The following is a 23,508-nucleotide window of genomic DNA, read 5'->3' on the forward strand; positions in this document are numbered from 1 at the left end:
ATTCATAAACTTACATGTGACACTCCATTCACTGTCACTGGGCGAAGCATTGCTCTGTAAGGTTTTGAATACACAGCTTTGTGTAACTTGTTGGACTAAATGATATTTACTTCTGCTTTTTGTTTCATTGCATTGATCATACCATTCTGCTGCTTAATAATTCATTAGATAGAATTACGTTGCATATGATTAAACTATGAAATCCAGAATTAAAGGCAGTTTTTATAGTTGGGCTCCTAAATACTGAAAAATCTTCCTACTATTCAAGGACTTTTCATGATAATATTGACTTTTTTTTTAATTCCTTGAGCTTTCTAAAATTGCGTTTGGCTTCTTATTGCAAGTGCTCTGCCACATCTATGTACTGTGGCTCTAAAAGGGCAGATACACGGAAGTCTCTGAGCAGGGTATTGGACTTCGAAAGTCTGCTGCTTACTGATGTTTGTACAAGTGTAAAATCTATCAGCATTGCAGCACGCTTCTTACTGCACAGAGCATTGACTTCTTTTGTGTGACTGAGAACTGCTGAAGCACAGCATTTTATTTTTACGTTATTTTGAAAACTGTCAAGTCAACTGCTTGGTTTTGACTCCAAGGTCTCTTTTCATTGTCTAGCAAATTTGTAGCCCTGGAGTTGGTGGCTAGCTTATGACTCTATACAGGCAGCTGAGACTTAGCTAGCAAGGTACCTTTAATGTCTAGGCTGGTTGGACATCTCTCTATGCTGACAAAATGGGATGCTTTACGGAAGACAAGGGGGAAAAGATGGAAATGGTGAAGACAGGCAGATTCCTACTTGGTTGTCTAATACTTCTGTGGAATATGCCTAACCTAAGAATGACTTTCTAGATCATCAGCTTCACCCGCTTTCTGATTTATAATACTCTGCTTTAGCATAACTATGTCCTCAAGCACAGCTCCTTTTTTCTACGTTGGATTGTACAAGTTGTCCACTGTTTGATGTGCTACAGTGTGTGGGGAGAAGAGCAGTTACTCTTAGTAACACCAGGTATGTCATTTAAGTGAATAGGAGCCTACTGTTGCCATGCTGCCTATGGAGGAAGTGATTCAGAACATTAGAACCTGAGGTCTTCCCTTGGTATCAGCTGGGTTTCTGCACAGGTCTCCTGAGTTATTTGTGTATTTCTTCCCCTTAGGAGTGTCTGTTCACGCATGGATGCAGTGGACGGATGGTTGTCTTAAATGCTTTCTTTTTCAGTGGGGGGACTAAGCTCGAGAGAAGAGTACATTGAAAGCAGCATACTTTAATTTCTTACTCCATTTTACAGTTCCATACATTTTTCATACATACTTTTTCAGATTTTCCTTTGGGATGTTCAGCAGCTCTGCTTTTTGTCTTTTCTGTGAACTCTTTTACTAAACCGAAAATGCTTTGTTGTTTCCACTTTTCTAGGCTTTTCAGCTTGTGGGAGTGGCAGTTCTGAAATGAAGCCTAAATCAGCATGTAGAGTCTCAGTAGCTCAGAAAGCTTGAGGGGTTATCTCTTTAACACTCTGGCACATTGACTGCTTACTGAGAGAGGAGCTGCCGTTCTTTGGGGATGTATGGATGCCTGTATGGGGCAAGGCTGTTCTCAATTTGAATTCTTCAGTGAAGAAATGGGACATTAGGCTAATGGAAGTTGTCTGCCTCTGAATTGCTGCTAGTTCTTTAACCTTGCTGTCTGACTAAATCAAACTGGAGCAATTCATGGGATAAACATCCCAATAATCTAATCACAAAATCTGTAAAAGTTATAAAGCCTCTGTCATGCAGTGTTTGAAGCATGAAGTCTTTACTCCTAGGAAAAAACATAACTGAGAAAAAATAGTCTTGTTTTCCATGACTTCTGGTGAAATTTGATGTGCAGAACTGTTAAAACCAACACCGTCTTTTCAGAACATTGCATTCCTTATGATAATGTGGAATCTTCTTTTGCCATCTTGAATGATAAAGTATCAAGGAGGCCCTAGATTTTTTGAGTGCTCTTCATCATATCCAATAGCTGTAGAAATGAGTTATTTCAGAATCCTCTTTGCTAGTTGCTGCTAGCCACATCATTAAAGAATATGGTAGAAGGCACTGTAGTTCAGAGATGAAAAGTACATTCTCTTGTTACAGTCAGATAAAAGTAACCGAAGAATATCAGTGCAAACATCTCCTCTGTGCCTTCCCTAGGTTTGAAAAGAAATCCCAATATAAATGACTGCAAGTGCAAGTAATTTGATTTTTAAAAAGAAAAAAAGGCAGTTGTGATACCAACCCTGCAGTTGGCCAGAAATAAAAAATGGTGTGGCTAACGTTAGTGAAGACCAATCCTGTCATACAAACACAATTAATTTGTCTGTACGTCACGTCTGGGTGTGATGTGTTGCCTACCACCTTCATCTCCTCAGTTTCAGGTTCTGTGCTGCAGTACATGCAGCGCTGTGACGCAGAGCCTGTGCTTGTGGGCTCAGGGCATGCCTTGTCTCTCAGCAGTGGTCTGGGGCTGGAGCTTTGAAGGCCAAGGTGGGACATCGATGGTTCAGCTCTGTGTGGTCATAAAGAAGCTTCTTTGGAAAAGCAGGATGTATGTGTGTCTCTGTGCCCAAAATAAAGTCTCTCTTTGGGAAAGTGCACAATTAGAACCAGAGATACTTTTGTGTTTGAAATTGCATTCTGCATCTGAGCAAACTCCTCTGTTACAATCTTCAAGTAATTTAAGAAGCCTTACTTCTGATACCCCACTTAAAAGGGTAATTTTTTCTTTTTTATTTGTTTGTACAGATATTTGAAACCTCCTGCAGAAAATATTAATTTGTTTTCAGTATGTGGGGTTTTTTTAAAGCATGAGTTCCTTAGCAAGTTATGCGATCCTTTGCAACAAAAGCGGCTATAAAAAGAAATCTGAATGAAAAAAATTGCGTAGTAATAGCAGCCCAGTTCTGGTATATATACTAAAACAAATGGAAATCCACAGGAGGAAAAAAAAATCACAAATCTAGAACAGATAAGCAAATCCAAAGTAAATCAAAAGAGGGTTTTCCACAATTTCATGTCAAAGACTGCTGAAGTATTAGTGCTGTTCTACTTTAACATTTGGGGTGGGTGACCCTGGCTGGATGCCAGGTGCCCACCAAAGCTGCTCTATCACTCCCCTCCTCAGCTGGACAGGGGAGAGAAAATAGAGCAAGCTCATGGGTTGAGATAAAGACAGGGAGAGATCATTCACCAATTACCATCACAGGCAAAACAGGCTTGACCTGGGGAAATTAGTTTGTTTAATTACCAGTCAAATCAGAGTAGGGGTAAGGAGAAAATAAAAAGCAAATCTTAAAACACCTTCACCCCACCCCTCCCTTCTTCCCGGGTTGAACTTCACTCCTGGTTTTCTCTACCTCCTCCTCCACAAGTGGTACAGGGAGGTGGAGAACAGGAGTTGCAGAGAGTTCATCACATGTCTCTGCTGCTCATTCCTCCTCAGGGGAGGACTCCTATCACTCTTCCCCTGCTCCAGTGTGGGGTCCCTCCCATGGGAGACAGTCCTCCGTGAATTTCTCCGATGTGAGTCCTCCCCACAGGCTGCAGTTCTTCAGACTGCTGCAGCATGGGGTCCTCCACGGGGTGCAGGTGGATATCTGCCCCACTGTTAACCTCCATGGGCTGCAGGGGGACAGCCTGCCTCACCGTGGTCTTCACCACAGGCTGCAGGGGAATCTCTGCTCTGGTGCCTGGAGCACCTCCTCCCCCTCCTTTGTCACTGACCTCAGTGTCTGCAGGATTGTTTCTCTCACATCTTCTCACTCTTCTGACTGCTGCTGAGACACAAAGATGTGGAGTGGCAATGGAAAACCAGTAAGAAGGAAAGAGCAGCAGGCGAGACTGGTGCCACACCACCCTGAGCGCCTGCCTCATCCATCGCTTTGATGGGGAGGTGGGATGCGCTGACTGTTAACTGGCTGTTGGCCCAGCAGAAATTGAGCCTAGAAAGGGGGAGGAGAGCTCCTCATGGGTGTGTTTATGTTCTGCCCCTGCCCCAGTACTCAGATCAGTGATCAGAAGCTGGTATTAACTGGCCATAAACTACACTAAGAAAACAGCCCCAAGTCCCCAGGCTGTTCTGCCTGGGGCTGCCCACCCGGAGAGGGCCCCTTCAGGCCCGCTGACCCAGCGAGCCAGAGGGTTGATTACAGGCTTGTGTAAATGTTCAAAATTGTGTCAGCCATTAGTGATTGATTAGCAACGTTACAAACCTTATCAAACATCCCATTTGTTATGGACACCCTTAAGAGGCTTATGTAGTGTATGACTTTTTTGCCAGATAAGTAAATTACATGTAACATAGCGTCTCTTGGATCCAGACTGCTGTTGGGTGAGTCGTGTTGCTTGCGGTGTGGTTAGGCGGGCATGAGCCGGCTAGCATCAAAGCAACAGATAAACTTGTCATTTAGGAACAGACACTAACAAAGTGTGAGCTGCAGCCATATGTGGAGCAAATATCTTTACAGTGTCAGTCGTGACTTTCCCTTTGCTCTTGTCAAGCTGAGCACTGTGGTGCACTGTGTGCTCCACAGGAGGCACATGGAGAGATACTGGCTGGGGTAAGTGGTTCCAACACAGCACTGAAAGTTGAGATTTTACACTGAAGTTTTGGGAGACGTGGGATTTCTGACAGACTTGCAAGAAAAAGTTGGGGTTTTTTTCAGCTAGTACTTAGAGTCTCAGCTGTAAGGGGTCCACTCGAATTTCTGTATGCCTAAATTTGGATTACAGCATCTTACTGACTTTTTAGGATTGCATTGCCTACCGTATTGTTAAACAACAGAATACATTTAGCTACACATCTCTTGCATCTTTCATGATACTGGTGCTTCTCTTTGGTGGTGTTATACCTTTTGCGGTTGTGCTACTATTAAACCTGTTGGACAAAGACCTAATGGTTTCGTAGGGTGGTGGATAGGAGAGACAGAATGTTTATGTCAGGTGGGAGGTGTTAAGGTGGCTGCTGGAAAGCCAGAACCTGTCCCAGGCAGACTGCAAGGTGAGATGGTGCTGGCTGTAACAAAGTCCCCCCACCCCTGGTCTGAACAAAATTAATCTTTTACATTTTCTGACAGCAGAGCTGTCATGTCAGCTCTAGCAGTTTGCTGACCTGGTCAGGGAGAGAAAAGAGGGCAAGGCCCACTGTCAGGCCTACTAGCTTCTGTCTGTATTGGCATCCTAGCTAGGGGGAACAGTGTCACTTTTTGGACAAGGTAATACAGAAATTTAGATACTGTAATATAGTACTAAGCTTATCATTATGATATCATGTATGCTTAGGCTTGATGTAAGTCTAGTCGATTGTTGCCTGTTGGTTGTGAGCTACATGTTCTGATTAATTGCCTGATGAGAATCTACAGATGTTTTTCTCTGTTGCTGCAGTTGATGTTTTAAACTAGCCAGTCTGGCAGGCCACGGCTCGATCCTCTGGCCAAATATTTACCCAGCTTTTTGGATGCATTTTCCAACCTCTGCTGAGTTTTGTGTTCTGCATTAAAATTCTGACTTGGATAGAAGGTAACTATTTTTAAGACTAGTTGGCTGCAGTCATAAAGGTAACAACTAGCGATGGTCCATGCTGCTGTGAGTACTAATGTGGTCAGCTGTCAGTCACTGGATATGTCCCACCATGACACTAAAGCTGGGTATGATCAAGATGCATGGGTGAATGTCAGCTTTAATGTAGGCAAACTGGACAGGAACTGCAGACTTGTGGTGGGTTATTGATAAAGTAAATGGGTTGTATTGACAGAAAGGGACTGCTTGCTGCTGCATTTTACGTTGGCAGGACAGGGATGAAATATGTGTCAAATGATTTAATCTAGCTTTCACAGTCTGGAGCTGTTCAACTTCATTTTTATCTTGGGATATAATCTGGGCTCATATGGCCCTGGGTTGGTGGAAGTGTAAAGGTAGCTTTAAGTGCTAGATGGGCCAAGAAATGGGGCCTGGACTGAGGAGAGAGCAGCATTTTCTGTTTGTTTGGTGTTTTTTATCTACTTTGGTTTTCTTTCATTTTATTAAATGTACACAGACATGCTTGCAGCTCTGAAGTGACTTCTGGGATAGGTACTAAATTTAGTTGGATAGAAATGGGGGAAATAGGAGTTAGTAGAAGAGTTCCACATAACCCTTTACTTCCTTGATTGACTCTCACATAAATCAAACATGAATAAGAGATGCTGTCATACAAGATGTGATTTCTAGCAACTCTTTAAATCTTCCCAGCATGTCAGGTGTTCCACGAGTCTTCTGACATGAGCTGTCCTAATATTCATCTGCCTTGGACTCAAGTGGTGAGTGAGATACAGGTACTCATGCATTAATGTAGGGCATATGGAAAAACTCTGGATTTTTAGACTGTATTAAATTGTCTAGTCATGGCCTTTGTAAATGACCTTCAGAAATCAACAATTGGATAGCGCAGCATAAATATAACTGCTTATAATGATCAGAGGAACATTTTAGATAATGAAAATTAGCCTGATCAAAGTGATTATAGTGAAGAGATACAAGTGTATTTTTTATTTTTTAGCATGTAGGTAGACTGTTTTCTCTCTTACTTTTTTTTGCTTACTTTTGTTTCCACAAGACTTTAAAATCAGATATTCATTCTGATGGAGCAAGTTATCAAGCCTCATTACGGTGACTATGTAGTGAATCATTCACTGGGAACCCATGTGGATGAGTTACAGTAAGGTTAGAGTATAACTGTTGTCCCTGATTCCTCCTGTCATAGCAAGGAATTAAAATTAGGTTTGATGAGTAAGTTCAAAGGGATAGCCTCTGACAAAGCAGGCACCTCACTGCGACTTGTAGCTAGGGCCAAACAATTAGATGAGATGAACAGTCATAAGAACTGAACGGAGAACATGAGCCCTTTCCCCAATAAATTGTTATGGTATTAGTGATACCACTTCAGTTACATGTTGATGTGTGAAACAATTTTTTGCAGATGAGCCTGAATTTTAAAGTGGTAGGAGATAACTTCTAAAGCGAAAAAAAGTCAGCTGGTGAAACCTCCCTCAGCTTTGCAATCAGAGGCTTTAAAACTAGGATGGCTGTACAGGGGCACTGATGTCAGAGCATTTCCTCAGCAGAAAGCAAACACTTGTCCATTCAACCCTAGGGGATAAGGAAAATCATTAGGAAAAAAGAAATCATGAAAAATTGAAAAACAAGGCCATGCAGTGTGCAGGGAGTGGACTTAATTGGTTGCATTGGGAAATCATCAAGAAAAGACCCTTCCTTTGATTTGACTCACTCCAGACTGTCTTTCTCAAGTTGTCACTTGCCTCTGTGTGTCGTGGATTAAATGGCATCTGTTTCATTTTGCTGTAGAAGTATGCATGAACATATGAAGTGTTTCGTTGATCACATTTATTTTTTTTCCTAGTACATGGTCTCCAGGGTTCATCCAATAAAATCTGGAAAGTGCTAATGCTAGAAATAAAAGCAGAGCCCTCGAAATCAAATGAAGCTTACATGTAATTATAAAACCCACACAGACATAGAAAACCAAAGCCAATTAGCACATGTTATCATTTGCGTCTCTCTGGGATTTTAGCTTACAGTCTCCACTCCTTGTTAATACCAAACGTGAATGTGGATTTTATTGTCCGTTATGCTGTACCATTTTGCCTAAAGAAATAAGATACTGTGTGCTTCCGGGTGCCTATTTCAGAGACAGAAGTTTTCCAGATCCTGGTGTGGTGGGTTGACCCCAGCCAGCAGTTAAGCACCCACACAGCTGCGTGCTCACCACCTCCCCCAGTGGGGGGAGGGGAAGAGAATAGGAAGAACAAAAGCAAGAAAATGCCTTGGTCAAAGTAAAGACAGTTTAAAAGTAGGGGGAAGGTGCTGCAAAGGTGCACTCGACGTCTCTCATGATCAGATCAGCCAGTCCTTGCACAATGACTATGCTGGAGGATATTTCACCCCCTACCCCAAGTGTTTTATCACTCAGCATGATGTCATATGGTATGGAATATCCCTTTGGCTGCTTTGGGTTAGCTGTCCCAGCTGTGTTCCCTCCCAAATCCCTCCCCACCCCTGGCCTGCTTGCTTGGGTAGGCAGAGTGACAAGCAAGAAAGCTTTGATGCTGTGCAAGCACTGTTCAGCAATAGCCAAAACCACCAGTGTGTTATCAACACTGTTTTAGTCACAGATCCAAAACACAGCAGGGCATGGTCTGCTACAAAGAAAGTGAACTCCATTCCAGCCAGATGTGATGCACCACTTTTGGATACCATCTTTCAAAATGAAGCAGTCCTTCCTTTTTGGGTGAATTAGGTGCTGCAGGTCTGATGACTGATGAGGAGGTTATTAACATTTCTGGCTATCTGAAGCAAGGTAAAATAAGGATAGTCTGGAAATGGGTGAAGTACGAAAAAAAGGACGCAAAAAGGTAAACCTTGACCTAAACTTAGGTTAAAAGTTTCACTTATTTTTTTCTTTTTTGTTTTTTTTTGTTCTCAAATGCTTAACAATTTTGTGGAAAAAGCTTACAAATGGGTCTTAATCAAATGTCATGATGATTAATAGACTTTCTGATACATTTCCGAGGATAAACTCCAAAGAGATGAGGTAACATGTGAGCACTGAGAAGAGGGAAGGACTCTTTCTCTCTTTATTGCTTAAAAGTTAAAGTTGAGTGAGAGGCAAAAGGAAAAAAGAAGGTGAGAGAGAGAAGGAAAAAAGGCTTTTCTGATTAAAACTTATTAAACTTTCTGAACGTGTGACAAAATATCTAATCAAAAAACAGTGTCTGTAGGGAACTGAAGATCAGATTGACTGAGAGATCTAATACTAATTTTCATCCAAAGGTGGCACTAGTCTTTTGCAGTTGGAGTTTTCGTTGAGAGATGGGAAATGCAGATACCAAGAAGCCTTCAACTAATCCAACGCTTACCATTAATCCCAAACAAACCATCATTAGTATCTGGTTTTATCCTGCTTAGTCCTTGCTGGATAGTGAATTTATGTAACCTTTGTTTTATTAACGTTTAATGGAAGCTTATTATCAGTTACCTCCAAAAAATGGGAGGGGGAAAAAATGTACATTTGCTGCTTTGCATTCTTTATTGTTTGTTTGAGGGATTTTTAAGGACTTCTTAAAGAAGTGAGTGAGTGGATACTTCATCATAATTCCATAAATAAACTAGCTTAAAACTTACCGAGCACATTGCTTGGCAAAAAGCAGCTGTTTGAAAAATTACATTGCCCTCTTCTACTTAACTAGCAGATGATGTTGATAAACATAACTTAGAAAAGGACTACAAAAACTTAACTTTATGGTACAAGAGAATTTGATCTGATATTCAGGTGCAAAACCAGATACTTTAAAGTCTTTTCAATGAATGCCTGTCCTTGTGTACTCATACGTTGTTGCAGGTTGGTTTTAGTAGGTAGTTGCATCAGAGTAAATGCTGACGTAAAAGGAGGAAAAAAGGTTTGTAACCCATGATGGAAACGTGGACGCTGAGCAGCAGATACTCTGTGTGATTTGCGCACATATAATGCATGATAAGAGAATGTGTTTAATTCCATTTGCAGGTGTTTACTTTCAATCTCTCGCTCATTTTTCCCAAATGGTAATGGTTCATTATTAATTTATCAATACTGAGAACATGTTGACAAAGCTCTAGAGATGGGAGAAGTCACAGCAGTCAATGTACTTAACTATTTCATGCCCACACTGAAAGAGATGCAATAACAGAGACTCTACTATGGCAAGTGTTGTTGCAGTGGTCTCACTGAAACCATAAGCTGGACAGTCCTGACTTGATGTGAAACCTGTGGAAGCTTGTTGAAGATCTCACTCAAATGCACTTTCAGCTGTTGTCATTTGTGTCCTTTTGAGCTTACACAGCAGTTTAGCTTCTGCAAAAAGCAGATTTTAATTGTTGGAACAAAATCCAAAAAGCCCTTTTGCGGTGTATGAGATGTTTCTTCAAAGCTGTACCTGCTGTTGATTGCCACATCTGAGATTATCACCTGACACACTTTGATAAAGCTTAAATGCCTTTCCAAAAGTGACAGACTAATCAGAAGGAAGTTAATTTTTAAAGCTCTTCTTGGGATATTTCATGCTTGAGTTGTTTTTTTTTTAGTTTTTTTTTTTTTAATAAAAAAAGCCAGTCATTCCACTCACATGGTAAATGGCTGACATCTTGAGTGCTGATGAAAGAGCACTACAACTGTAAATAATAATTCCTAATATTGAGTCAAACTTACAGCCTGTATCTTCTAGGAATCATAACAATTTGAGACTAGTGTAAGGTTAGAGGAACTTCCATACAATTTTGAAGGCAAAGTTTGATGTGAAGAGAGGTAGAAAAGCTCTGAGGAATATGTTTGCAACTACCTTTCTGTTTTACTACTGCAAAGAAGTTTTGTGACATTTGAATGAACTAAAACCGACTCAAGATATTTCAAAAATTTGGTAGAAATAGAGCAGCTCTTATTAGATTAAGTGAAGTCTTTTGAAAATGCAAACTTTTTTTCATAAATACATATTTTTTTCTAAAAATATTCTGCTTTTACCAACAAATTTTACCTCTGATGTTGTTAGACCATCATACCTACTGCAGTGGTATATAGCCACGAGAAACACTTTGAATCATACAGAATGCAAATGAAGGTGTTTTGATGGTATCTTCAGAAAGTACAAGTTTAATCTATTGCAAAAAAAGCATACTAGGAGAATCAAACCACCAAATTATTGGGAAAAATGCCAGCAATTTCATGACCTAAGTAACACAGCATTACATGAACTTTCCTGTGCCTGCTTTTATCTGCGAACATTAAGTGTTCATTTAGTTTATTTTGAAAAGCTCAGACCAAAACAAAAAGTAGGTGTTTTCCAGATACTGCCAATGATTGAATGTGCTTGATTTCAGCAAATATATTGTAGGGCACCTAGAGAACTGTGGATTTAGCACACTGGATGACTTTAAAAACCCTGGTGTTACTGCTGATTCTCAGATCAGATGAATCAAAGAATTGTTTCTGCAAATAATTAATTTTGATTTGACCATAATATGCAGTAAAACTCATAATCAACATTTCTTATCCTTTGAATCACAAGATACCTTTGTATTAGTTCATCTGAGTGAACGCTTTCCTAGCTGTTTAAAATATTGTTTTTATAATGCATATATTCTTCTACCATCTTGCACTCTGTATGCTCATAATTTCCAACACATACCAGGTTGTTGTGTAGGGAGAGAAGCAGAAATGTTGCTTTGTTCTTAGGAGAAAGTAGTGTAAGAGACAGAGGTTTGAGTATCAAGATCCTGCAAGGCGTGCTTGACTCTGCTATTTTCTTGTTTAGATTTCAGCCATATCCCTTCTTCCTCTTTATCAATTGGAAAATAGGAATGCAGGAGTGATAAAAATATGGTTAGCTTAAAGGGAAGGTTAAGTGATAATTTATTCAGCTGAACATCCACGTTGTGACACTTCTACCTAATAGCATGTGCTTTGCTTGGCAGCCTAAGGGACAATAATAGCCCATCATCTCTTAGAAATGAAATTACACTGGAGGTAAGATGCAAAACGTTAGCAGTGACAGCAGTTAACAATTGAGTGCAATAGCAGTTGACAGGGTGGTTTCCCCACTGGGTAGAATTCCAAATTGAAGCTGAATATCATGTGAAGGCTTGCTTCAACTCAAAGTTCTGAGCCTTATAAATAGTGGACTCAGAACTGGAACAACCACGTGAAATCCTGTGCGCTGAGTACTTGTATGGAAGATGATGGTAATGTGGGTCTCAGCATCCCTTAATAGGGAATTGTGAACATGAATTATTATGCCTAATGCTTATAGTGTGTTCCAGGAGCCTTGGCCGAGTGATAAAATAATCGCAATGAGTTATTATTTCTATCTACTTTATATCAAACTAGATAAACTACATCAGTTTGAATTGATTCTGTCTTTACGATTATCGAAAAAACTGAGAGTGTAGGGTAAACTTTCTACTTTTGATTATTTTTCGGTTTTCTGATATACATGGATAAAGGGGTGAATTATAAAGAACCTGGACAGAGTTAAACTGTTGCATTACTAGAACAAGGATTCACTTCTGATCCATTAATTCAGAAAGATTCAAAACCTTAAAGTGCCAGGAACTCATTGATTCTGGGGGTAATATTGAGAAATCACCAAGGATGTTAGCAGAGTCAAGTTCTCTAATATAGCAACTGCATTCAGAAAACTTGAATTCAGCAGGGATGTTAGGTTGTTTCCTGCAGGTGGAGTTGGTGCCAGCAGCATGTTGAAATGGCAGTGTGCTTGGAGTGGCTGGCAGTATGCAGTACTCTTTGGGTATGGGTGAAAACAGTGTCATCTTATGCCAAATCTTACAAAGGTCTGTGTGTGCCAATGTTCTGACATCCCAAAAATGTGGAGGATTGTTTTGATTTTAAATAATTCAACAAGTTCCCAGCAGCAGAAGTGCTAAAATATGGGGTTTATTCCTGCTCTCCCCACATCCCTTCTTTACTATAGGAATTACAGTAATGGAGACAGATGTTCTATAGAATTCAGAATCCTCTGTCAGTGGTTTTGACCCTGCAGTGAAATGCAGGAGACACTTTGTTGCTGGTATGGACTTCCAGACAGAGGTTCAGCAAAAGAAACCCACTCTCATGTAACTTGTATGAATAGTCAAATAACTTTCTACAGATGTTAGTAGAGGTGACACTTATGGAACCTTCTGTTTTAGGGAGTTGTGCCATACTCTCTTACTTTATTTCCTAAACATCAGGTATCCTCTGCCCCAGATTTGACAACACGTTGGAATAATGTTGGAACTGGAGAGAGTCCCAAGGTAAAATACTCAGGCACAGCAGAGAGCAAGGACTTCTTCACTAGCACCAGTTATATGCATAGACTGTGCTAGGTAGTGTGGAAAAGCTAAGTGTGCAGCCCACTGCAGCTGCTATTAACAGGATGGGTGACTCTATTAAGAGATCCGCACTAAGCAACAAATGCACGTGAAGTAGCAGGTGGTTGTCTGAGCCAAGTTAAGAAAGATGTGCCTAGGCACATTAAATCCAGCTCGAATAATCTTCATCAGTGAGGACAGCAGATTTATGTTCCTATGAACAGGCTGTGTCTGAAATAGCGGACACGGCTCCCAGAAGGGATTTTCACAGGCTTTGGCAGGCAGCCTCCGGAGGGATTTTCACTGGGTGGGTGTTCCCAGAACAGATCGTGCGCATTTTTTTAAGGGAAAGTTAAGAAATGAAAGCATTTTCCCTCTACTCAAACAATTGGCCAGGATTGAAACCCTTCCTTGTCAGGTTCCCGCTCTGCTGACCTGGCTGCAATATGCCTGACAAGCGCATGTGGCTGGAAAATGTTCTTGCAGTTTAATGCTGGCTGTCCTTGTGTTAAGTGTCCACGGACTGTGCTGCTTCTGTATGCCTGTGATAGGGTCAGTAAAGCTGAATGGAGGGAACTGGATGATGCTGGAGGAATGGGAGAGTGCTTTGTCCCTCCTGCCACAAACTAGGTGTGCTACCCTACCGTAAGTGTGTACAGTCAGCTATCTTGAGAGTGTCTGTGAGAGCACTGAACAGTGACTATTTTCTAAGCCCACCAGCACAATCACATGGTAGCTGAGCAGAGGGGGAAGCAAGCTGGCAGCAGCACCGAGCACAGAAGCAGCAGAAAGGGAAAGCGTCTGTCCAAAGGCCACAGCCTCCCTCCTCTGCCCTAAACACATGGGAAACTTTCTTTGCCAGTAGCTGCTTCCCATGGCTCTGTCCCTAGTTGCAAACCATTCATTATGTTGACTACCGAGAAAGCAGCTCCCAGTTGGTTTCACTACGTGTCCTCCCCACCACACACGATGTTCCCATCGTAGCTGTGTGCCTTCAGGCCAGCCTGGGCTCTGCATCATTACTGTGCAAAATTGGATCTTGCCCTCGTAAGTTAATGCGATTGATCTGGCACATGATTTTCAGGATCAGTTCTGATAATGCCAGGTAGGTGAGGCAGTGCAGACTGTGGGAAGCCAGCAGTGTTTAGGAGTTACAGGGTTTTTTTTTTCCCAGGGCCTGGGGAAATTTGGGAAAAATTCATTCAGCCTAAATCTGATTGCTTCTTAATTCACTCTTTCTTGTCTATACAGTAAATACGAACAACCTCCAAACCAAGCAGTCCCCATGTCTGCTGGTATCCTGCAAGTGCAGTGGCTGGTGCATGGCCACCGTGTCTGTAGCTCCCAACAGACAGTGCAGCTGACTCCCACTGCAGCACTGCTCTGAGACACAGCGCCCGGGAGAGCTGTGTCAGCTCTGAGTGGTACAAGGCGTCATTTTGTTATAGCTTCAGGAAACCTTAGTTTCAGGAAAAAGCAAAAGTGTTTTGTTTTGTTTTTGTAAGGACTCTTGCTGTGCCATCTGCTGCCTTTTATTCTTGAACCTGTTGAGTGCCATGTAGGTAACCAACAACTTGGCTGCTTGCTTTCTTGGTAGCGGTGAGGCCCTGCAGCTGCACGCTGTGGTCCTGAGGCTTGTGCCCTGGAGTAGCACTAGCAGGACTCCCTTGCTTCCTGGGAAAGGTGGCCAGGTTTTTTCCATGCTGTGTGATCCATACGTGTGTCATTTTACTCACCTGTACTTTGAGGGTCTGGCACATTCATTCATGCTTAAAAAGATAGTGTGCCTCAGCACCCTGCTAATGTAAACAGGCTTGAGTCCCTCGGCATTCGAGAAAGCTGGTTTACACTGACTGGCAAAAAGGTGTGTAGTGTTTAAGACATCGATAGCCACAGGCAAAGATGTTTTACATTCTCTGTGATCTGTAGAATTAAGATGAGAGGGTTTGTCCCACTCTTGTGCTCATTTTACCTACATTCAGTCACTGGTTGTGGTAGGACTATCCCAGGTTTGTAAGTGCATGTGAGCAGACATGGAGGCTTCCATTCTGCCTCACGTTACTCAGCGACATTTGCACCTTACTTTCACCCATTTAAATCCTGACCAGAAACTGGGAAAGCAATGGCAGACCATTGCACTATACTGCCCACTGGTGTGGTTTCTCACGTAGTTTTATGCCCCGTTCATTTTAGGACATAGTTAACTGCTATTTAAGCGAGATTAGTTTTGAACGCACCGCTGCTTGGAGAACACCTCAGGATAATCAGGTAAAAAAAAATCTGTCATACTTCTGAGAACTGACTGAAAGTATCTCCTAAGAGTGGCTTTCCAATTTAGCCAACTGGAAATATCAGAAAGCCTCTGCACTCCTTCATAAATGGTACTCAAGTTTTGAATTCGTTTCAACAGTTGCCTTCATGTGTAGTAGTATTCTTGGCTATTTTGATCTAGTATTTGTTGACTTGAATCTCCCAACAACTCTGTGGCCTAAGGAAAGTCCACAGACAGCAATGACACAGAAAATTGACCTTATGGTCTATTGTCTATACTAGAAAACTCTTCTTGAAGGTATCCGTGCCAGGTGTTTCTGTCAAAAATCATAAATCAGGCCTGGCAAATACATGTTTTGTGTTCTTTTTTATCTGCGTTTCGGCTTCTGAACATCCTTCCCAGGGAGGTTGTGCGATCTCGAAATTTGGAGGCTTTCAAGCCCCAGCTAGACAAAGCCATGGCTGACCTGTTCCAGTGTGGGAAACAGTCCTCCTTTGAGTGAGAGATTAGACAAGAGCTGTCTGGGGTCCCTTCCAATGGGCATTTCTGTTATTTTGAATCTGAATTACATTTATCAGCTTTTCTGCAGTCATGAAAACTTGCAATTAACTTTTACAATTACATGAAGTCATGAAAGCATAAAGGAAACCTTCTAATATATTGAGACTTGAAATAAGAAGCATGGCAATGCCAAAGGACAGTGGTGCCTGAGATTCACTTGAACGCAGCCTCAGCAAGTTTCCAATTTGACCTTGAGAGCTAGCCTAAAAAAAGACACTTTGGAACCTTATTTTAGGAACATTGGACTTGACAAAGCGACTGTCTGTCTTGAACATATCCAGTGCAATAATGAAGATCAGCCCCAGCTGCATAACCTTAGGACTCTGTCCAGCGGGGATTCAGGAAGAATAACTCCCTGAGTAACATGGAGTTCCTATGAATACAAAGACCTTCCTCTTTATAGAAGTATGTGGGAAAGTAAGGCTCTTGGCTATATAATGTGCTGCGGAATCACCAGCATAACAATTCTGATCAAAGCTGACACCTCCCATCTGTTTCTATATGCAGTCTGTTCAGCATAAATCATAAACAGATGGTGTCATGGTGTCAGTGTCTCACAAGTCATGCTGCAGTCACTGGGTGTTAGCTAGGGCTCAGTTGATGCCTAACTTTGCCACTTTACCCTTAATTGTTGAGTGTGTTTCATCCATAAAAATAACCTTTTATCTACCCGAAGCCAACTGCTTGCTGGTTTCCATGGTGTGGGTGGCCAGAGAACAGGTTTTTCCACCAGCCAAGCTGTTCATCTTCCAAAGCTGCCTGGCTGCAGTACCATTGTCAACAAGTTTTGCAGAGGATCAGGGGCTGGTAATGCATACTGACTCCCTCCAACCCATTTTCCATCTCTTTACCACCCACATAGATAGTTAGCCTGATTCTCAGAGCAACACATGCTTTCACTCTCATCCCTCTAACTCATTAGCTGGGGTAGCTAGTCATCTTGCTTTACTCCACTTGATCTTGCAAGCTAGGCAGAGTGTTGGAAGAATAGCCTACCCTCACATAAAAAGCCTCCCATCCGTCAAGGATTTTGAAGGATTGGATAATGGTGATGTCGGGCTTAACTCTTATTATTTGTGACTACTATTGAACATCTGTCACTTTAATGGGAGTTGCTTCTGGCTCAAAATCCAGTCAGCTAAATTCTTCCTCTCTGATTTCTTCCTGAAGTTGCAGCTGAGCATATTCAACTGCATTTGAATGACTGAAATTAATTTTCTCCTTTGTGGTTTCCTCTTTGGCCATATCAAGGATTGAGTTTGAAATTCATCTCTCTGTTGCTCTGATACAGAGCCCAATCAGCAAAGATAGAGCAAACTCCAAAGTTTCTTAGTTCTTGATATTATTGAGATCCAGAGTCCTGGCTATGTCCTGTTGGAGGTTGTTGCTTCGAAGTTTGGATATAAGTCTGGGCCCAATGAGCTCGAATGGCTGAAAATCATCTGTGCCTTAGTTTAACTGATACATCTATCAGACTACTGGGCAACCACTTCTAGGAATGCAGCTGCAACTCCGTGATGTGACATTTGCTGTTGACAGCTCTGTACCAGAGCCAGTGGCATGGGATGGACTTTGTCCAAAGTGGAACGAGCCTTCATGTGCAGAGACGAAGCTCCAGGAAATTAATTCCTCACCTCAGCAGCAGCTTCAGCTCTACTTGGATTTCCCCAAAGCCTATGAGAAAACCACCCTGTTAGTGTCAACAACACCTGAATGTCTTGCAAATCAGAACAGCCAAAGTTCAGCTGCTGTCCTTTTGCTTTGACATGCCTGTCTGTGTTCAGAAGTGAGGCACCACATCAGTGGTATATTTCAAATAAAGTAACAGCAGACAAATCTCCAAAGCAATTTTCAGCCTAAGTAATCACTGCAAATTTGCTCCAGATGTTGAACAGATGGAATCTGTATATGACTTCTCTGAGTATAAACACAGGCACCCTGTCATATTTCAATTGCTGATGTAACAACACAGTGTGGTTCTTTCTAAAGGGAAAGTACATTAATTTGGGGGTCTGATTATTTGTTTTCTCAGTGCAGTAAAAGATCTGGTGTATTCAATTGCAAATAACACATAAAAATTGCCAATTGGTTCCACTCCATTCAAATATTTGCTCGGCAAAGTGGTAGTATGAGTTCTTTGCAAAAGGTATATCCTTGATGTCAAAACCAATTTATGCTTAATTTGGCTCTGCTATTGCGACATTTGTCACTTCTGATAGGCAAACCGGCGTGAGAACAGAAGTGGAAGAGAGGGGGTCTTCTTGAGTTGTGGCCTCCTGTCTGGTTGAAGAGGAAGGAGGCCTGGCAGTCCCCAAACAGGGCTCTCCTACTGTCTCCTCACTTGCTCTCTGGCTTTAGGAAAGTTTCTTATCAGTTCATGCCTGTATCTGTGAACTGAGAATAGGTGGTTATTTTCCTTCCATAAATTATTTTGAGATCTGTTGATGAAAAATACAAGTTAATATTCTTATTGTTATGGCTTAAGATGGGGATTTCAAATGGGGAGAGTGAGGCTCTGTTCTACCTCTGCTGCTGTTGTTTGTGACCCTGCATCATCACTGTAGTAGCAAAGGAGGAACGGGGTAAGATGCTCCCCTACTCAAAAGAATGACTGCAGGCCCCACAGGCTTCTGGTAGGTTGTCTGGGACAGGTTGTCCTGACCCTTCATGGTTGTTCCCCAGAAGGGACCTGTGCCCTCCTCCCCAGTGCCTCCATAGGTGACTGGGATCACAGTTTCCCTATGAATGTGTGGACACTGTTGCTCTTCCCTCCCTTGATGCTTGGCTTTACTCTCTGTGTTTTCCTTCTGCTCCGAAGAAAGAGCTGGGATATTCCTCCTACCTTCTTCCCTTCCACTGCGGTGGGTTTCCTCATGCTGTTTTCACCTCCTGAACACCTGGGATCGCTACCCCTTTCTTTCTTCCCCCTCTGCCAGCTCCAGACCTGTGAGTGATGGGAGGCATCCCAGTACCACCCCCTTTGATGTATCACCAGTGAGCAGGACTCTTCCTTCAGAAAACTTAGGCTGCTGCAGACAAGTCCCCTTAGCTTTTCCTGCCACCTTTTCCCAGTTGCATAAATTCATTACATCCGAAACATATCCTGAATGGAAGAGGGGTCAAGCAGCCAGATGACTGCTGTAGCTGATTGCAGTGTCTGCTAGAGCCTCACTAGTATTTTAGCTCTTGGACGTAGACTAGGTTTGTATATAGTTGTGGAATAGATTTGCTAGTTTCATTTGCTTCCAGCAAAAGCTGCTTTAGGCTTACACAAGTGAGGCCGAGTACCCTGAGGGAGGATTTAACATGGCAGGCCTATGTGTTAATGTTTTACATAATGTTTAATAAGAAAACCAGCTGTCATTTGCTCTTAGTCGTTTGACTGGATCTTCAGCAGTTTCCAATACTTATGGCAAACTTCTTTCCTGCTGGAGATGCTAAAGTTGTCAAAACCTTACACATAGTAAAATGTTTGGGAAGGTGCGATATTCTGAAATGTGCGCAGGAATTTCCAGCTTCCGCTCTTTCTTTTTAGATCCTGCTAATATCATCTATATAAATACACAGACATGCAAATTTTCACACCTCAGACTTCCTTTTACTTCTCTGTTAGCATCCTCCTCTTCTTTTTAAGAGATGTCTTAAAACTCTTCACTGTCGGCAGGTTCTCATCACCAGCCTCCACTCTAGATCCAGTTATATCTGCCTGACTTTTTTTTTTTTTTACTCTTTTCCACCTTTTTCCCTCCACTAGAAAAAGAGAGGAGGGGAAGGAAGGTTAGAGCAGCATTACCAGTACAGATCTCCCAAGGGACCTCTCCTCTTGTGCCTGTGGAAATAAGTTGCTGGAATCTCTCAGCTCTGCCATTGCTGTCACAAAGTGCAGAAGTTGGTCTGTGAGCTTCCTGTAGTATCACTTGCTGGCTTGTTTGTGAGTTCTAGCTGGTCTGATATTTATGACAGGGGCTTGCTGTCTCCCCTTTGAAATCTATCATACTGAAGAGCTGTCAAAATATTTATCAATAATATTGGTAACTGAGAAGCGTGTAGTCTAGGAGCTAAGTAGCAGTTTGCAATTTTGTTTTTTCACCTCTGCTATTCCAAGTCTGTCCTCTGTGTGTGTGTCCCCTTTGACGTGTGAGCAATTACCTTCACACATACAGATTCAGTCAGATTTTTGTTGCTCTGAATTACTTTTTGCTGTTTTTCAGTGATGGGTGGTGTGTCATGGCTTACCAGTCACAGGATGGCCTCCTGATTCTCACATGATCAAGTAAAGGAAATTTATTTTAGTGCCCCAAAGCTGCTGCTGGTCCCTGCTTGCTATATACCTTTTTCAGTTACATTCTGAGTGGCTGCATAAGCCTTTTCAGGCCATGTCATTGCTGAGCCTCAACATCCTTTAACTGGAACCTCATCACACTAAATGCGCTTTGATCTTTGCTGGCTTCTTTCCATTTGACATTCTGCTGCTGTGAATTGGGAACTGCTGAGTTTCATCCCACTGTTGCTATTGGGTAGATTTAATAATACTTTGCAACCTGATACAGCAGTTTCCCAATGCTAAGCTAGGTAAATCTTCTAGTAGTGCTATGTATGAGAATTAAATGACAGTACGTTCAAAGATACAGCCATCTTCTAAGTGACAGAAAAGGATAGTCTTGTTTTTCACTCCACTCTGTGACAGAGAAAGCCACAACTGAAAAAAATGCAGACTTTAGAAAATCAGAGTGATAAAATCTTGTCGAAAATATGTTCAGGGCCAAGTTTGTCTTGGACCTTTTGTAATGAATTCTGTGGGGAAGGTAGTAGCAAATGTTACTGCTCTGATGCTGTATTTTAGAGCTTTATCCCTCCTCAATATCGCTGCCCGGGGTAGTCTCCAATACCACGGATCTAACTCATACTGCTTACAAAAGGGCCAGGCTTTAACCCTGCATGTCTTTTAACCTGCTCCTGAGGGAGGGGTCTTGGCTTGTAGGATTGATCTGGTTTAATTTTTCAAGACCCAGGTCATAAGCAAATATTTTTCCTCTTCACTAGTGCCACTGAGAAAGCATTCACTTTTTCTTTTACAGCTTGGTATCAGATGGAAGATACTTTACTGAAGAGCAAGGAAGGGCATGCCCCTGGGGACCTGACCTCTGTCAGGGTGTGATACTGCAGATGTTGCTGAAAGAGAGACTGACCACTTGAAAGATCATGAGATCTGTGTGATGCTTCATAAGCTATCTGCTTGTTCAGCCATGTGAAGCATAGGTAAAAAGGTCATATTGTATTGCTCTTCCAAATTCAGAGTGTAGTTTTCTAAACTATGTAAGTTTCTCTGCATGCGTTTTGTCATCTGAACAATATTTAGCCCCACTGGCACTTCTTAACTTTCTTCGTATTTTAAACTGCTGCAGATTTTTAAATCCTTCCTCCTTCATATAGCTTTCACTGTTGAATCCTTGAAAAAAACTTGAAGTTCCCTTTACTTACACTTTTGAGAGATGAAGGTGTGCCAGAATGCCTTCACAGATCCTAAAAATGGTGATTAAAGAAATGGAAGTTTCATGTATGCACCAGGAACCTGGGGAGCCACAATGTTTCTAGCTGCAAATAGATTAATGGCCTAGGAAAAAATAGCGTGGTGACGTGATAACAGAGAGGCATATATAAGAAATGTGGACCAAAGCAAGTACTTTTCTTTCTTTTTCTGTTGTTATTGCTATTTTCATTATTACTTTTGGTCACACATGGCTTCTCAGAGGAAAGCCCCCATTCAAGTCTCTTACTGGTTTCTACTCTCTACAAGTTTATGTGACAATCTTAGCTATGGAAGGAGGGGAGAAAGAAGGGCTATAGTGGGGAGAACAGGACCAGAAGGCTGCTAGATAAATGAATGCCAACTTAGACATGGTGAGCTCCATGGAAAATGGTAATTAAAAATAAAATTCGTTAAAATCAGTGTTGGTTTTTTTTTTTTCAGTCTTAGCAACTGAACTCCAGGAAACTGCCAGTTTTTCACCTTAGTCAAGTTTATCTATATTTTGGCTTTCCAAATATTTTTTTTTTTTTTAAAGAGCTTTACTCCAAAAAGTATTTGGCTGAAACATGCTCTAGTTTCTCTTCAGATCATATAAATCTTTCACATAAATTGTATATTGTCTGTTGAAAAAAAGTTTTGAAATAAGATTTCTGGCCAACCTCAGTCTTTGTACTCAGCACTGCAGCTGGTCTGAGGCCTCGAATCAGACTGAACATAGATTGCAGTCATGCTGCAAATAACCTTTGTCCACCATTTCTGAAGGTTGCTGTTTCTTCACTGAATATTTTTGTCCTGGTAGCTCCTAGCATGTGGCAGCTTTGCATGTTACCAAAGCATGTCTCCTGTGCTGTATACAGCTAGCACTGCAAGTGCTGTAGCTCTAAAGGGAAGAAAGCAGGCTGCCTAGGAGGATGAAAACCTAATGCCTGGGCATCAGGGCCAAGTTGTACTCAATAGAGGAACCTGACATGCATAAAGAGGGCCTAACACAGCTTTTGCTATGCCCAGGGTCTTGATGTTCTCCTAACAAGTGTTAAAACAGCCTCAGTGCTGCTCTGGCTTGGCCAGGCTCGTGATCATTCACAGCAACATGCTGGTTAGATCTCTCCAGGGCCCTTCTGCAAGCACTTTCTCCCTCTAGGATGTGTACCCTGGGCATTAACAGCACACAGAGCTTATCATGTCTTCTGAACACTACCTAAAGATTTCTCCATGCAGAGACAATGCGTACCTGCTTCTTGGAACAGGTTTACAGCTTCTTTGTGTTCCTGGAGCTATGTACAGGTGCTGCTTTGACAGCCAGGATCCACTCCAGAGGAACTCAGTAAGACAGCCATGAGATCAGCTTCTCTCTTCAGTGAGGAATTTATATTAATGTTTGTATTTTCATCAAATATGTGACTTAGAGTGAAAGGACACATTTAACTTATGGTGTCTAGAAACACAATCCTGTCTTTGTTGAGTTGTGATGTCACTGGTGATGAAGGTCTTGCATCATTAATCTTAAACAAGGACATTTTCTGCAGCTAATCTTTGAATGGATGAGCAGATCCTCTAACATACACCCTGAAAACATTTCCGTATACTCTGAAACAAATTTAGTAGTTTGATATTTTCCCTAACAAATGATGAATTATTTATGATAATTAAAGTAATTGTTTTATTCTTCTTCCCCCATCATCTTGTTGTAACTAATTTCTTTAATCTATCACACATCTGTTGAAATCATTTGGAGAAAAAGAAAAACCTAAAAAGCCATTGCACCCAAAACGCTGCTCTGCCTCACTGATTGTTCTCACAGCCATCTGAGAGAGCGACTGTGAGGCTTCTCAGTGCCCCAGTTCAGTGGAGATGGCCTCTGAAAAGATTTCTGTTGTTTTCTAGAAACCTTTTTGTAAGAACAGTATCAAAAAGATGACAGAGAACATCCACGTATATTACTGACTGTTAATACCAATACCCTCTTTTGGTCTTTTCATAAGCGATACCAGTTGAAGAAATCTGTGACGGCCTGCAACAGAGCAACCTACTTAGCTCTGCTTTGAGGTGGGCCTGTTCTTAAGTAAAGGACAGCTCAAAACTTTGTCGAACACTATTCAGTAGCTTTTTTTTAATCACAGAGACAGCACTGGGTTTTGTAAATACTTCCCATACCTGCAATTGCTAATAATTTTTCAGATTATGGAAAATGGGATTGTGTAAGAAACTTTCACATGTGTTTCTCTGATTG

The 23,508-nt window shown here is 41.7% G+C and overlaps 1 protein-coding gene across 2 annotated transcripts in view; it reads left to right on the forward strand.

Annotated features, from left to right (window-relative positions):
• Positions 1–21,694, forward strand: part of CPSF2 (cleavage and polyadenylation specific factor 2) — a 43,440-nt gene extending 21,746 nt beyond the window's left edge. The window contains exons 16-17 of one of the 2 annotated variants that reach the window (XR_010374460.1): positions 19,960–20,021; positions 20,827–21,694. The gene's annotated coding sequence lies outside the window, so the exon portion shown is untranslated. The remainder of the gene's footprint in view (positions 1–19,959; positions 20,022–20,826) is intronic. The other variant, XM_064460595.1, reaches the window with a different exon arrangement.
• The last annotated feature ends 1,814 nt before the right edge of the window (positions 21,695–23,508 follow it).

This window comes from Phalacrocorax carbo, chromosome 9, assembly GCF_963921805.1.
Source record: "Phalacrocorax carbo chromosome 9, bPhaCar2.1, whole genome shotgun sequence".
NCBI lineage: Eukaryota > Metazoa > Chordata > Aves > Suliformes > Phalacrocoracidae > Phalacrocorax > Phalacrocorax carbo.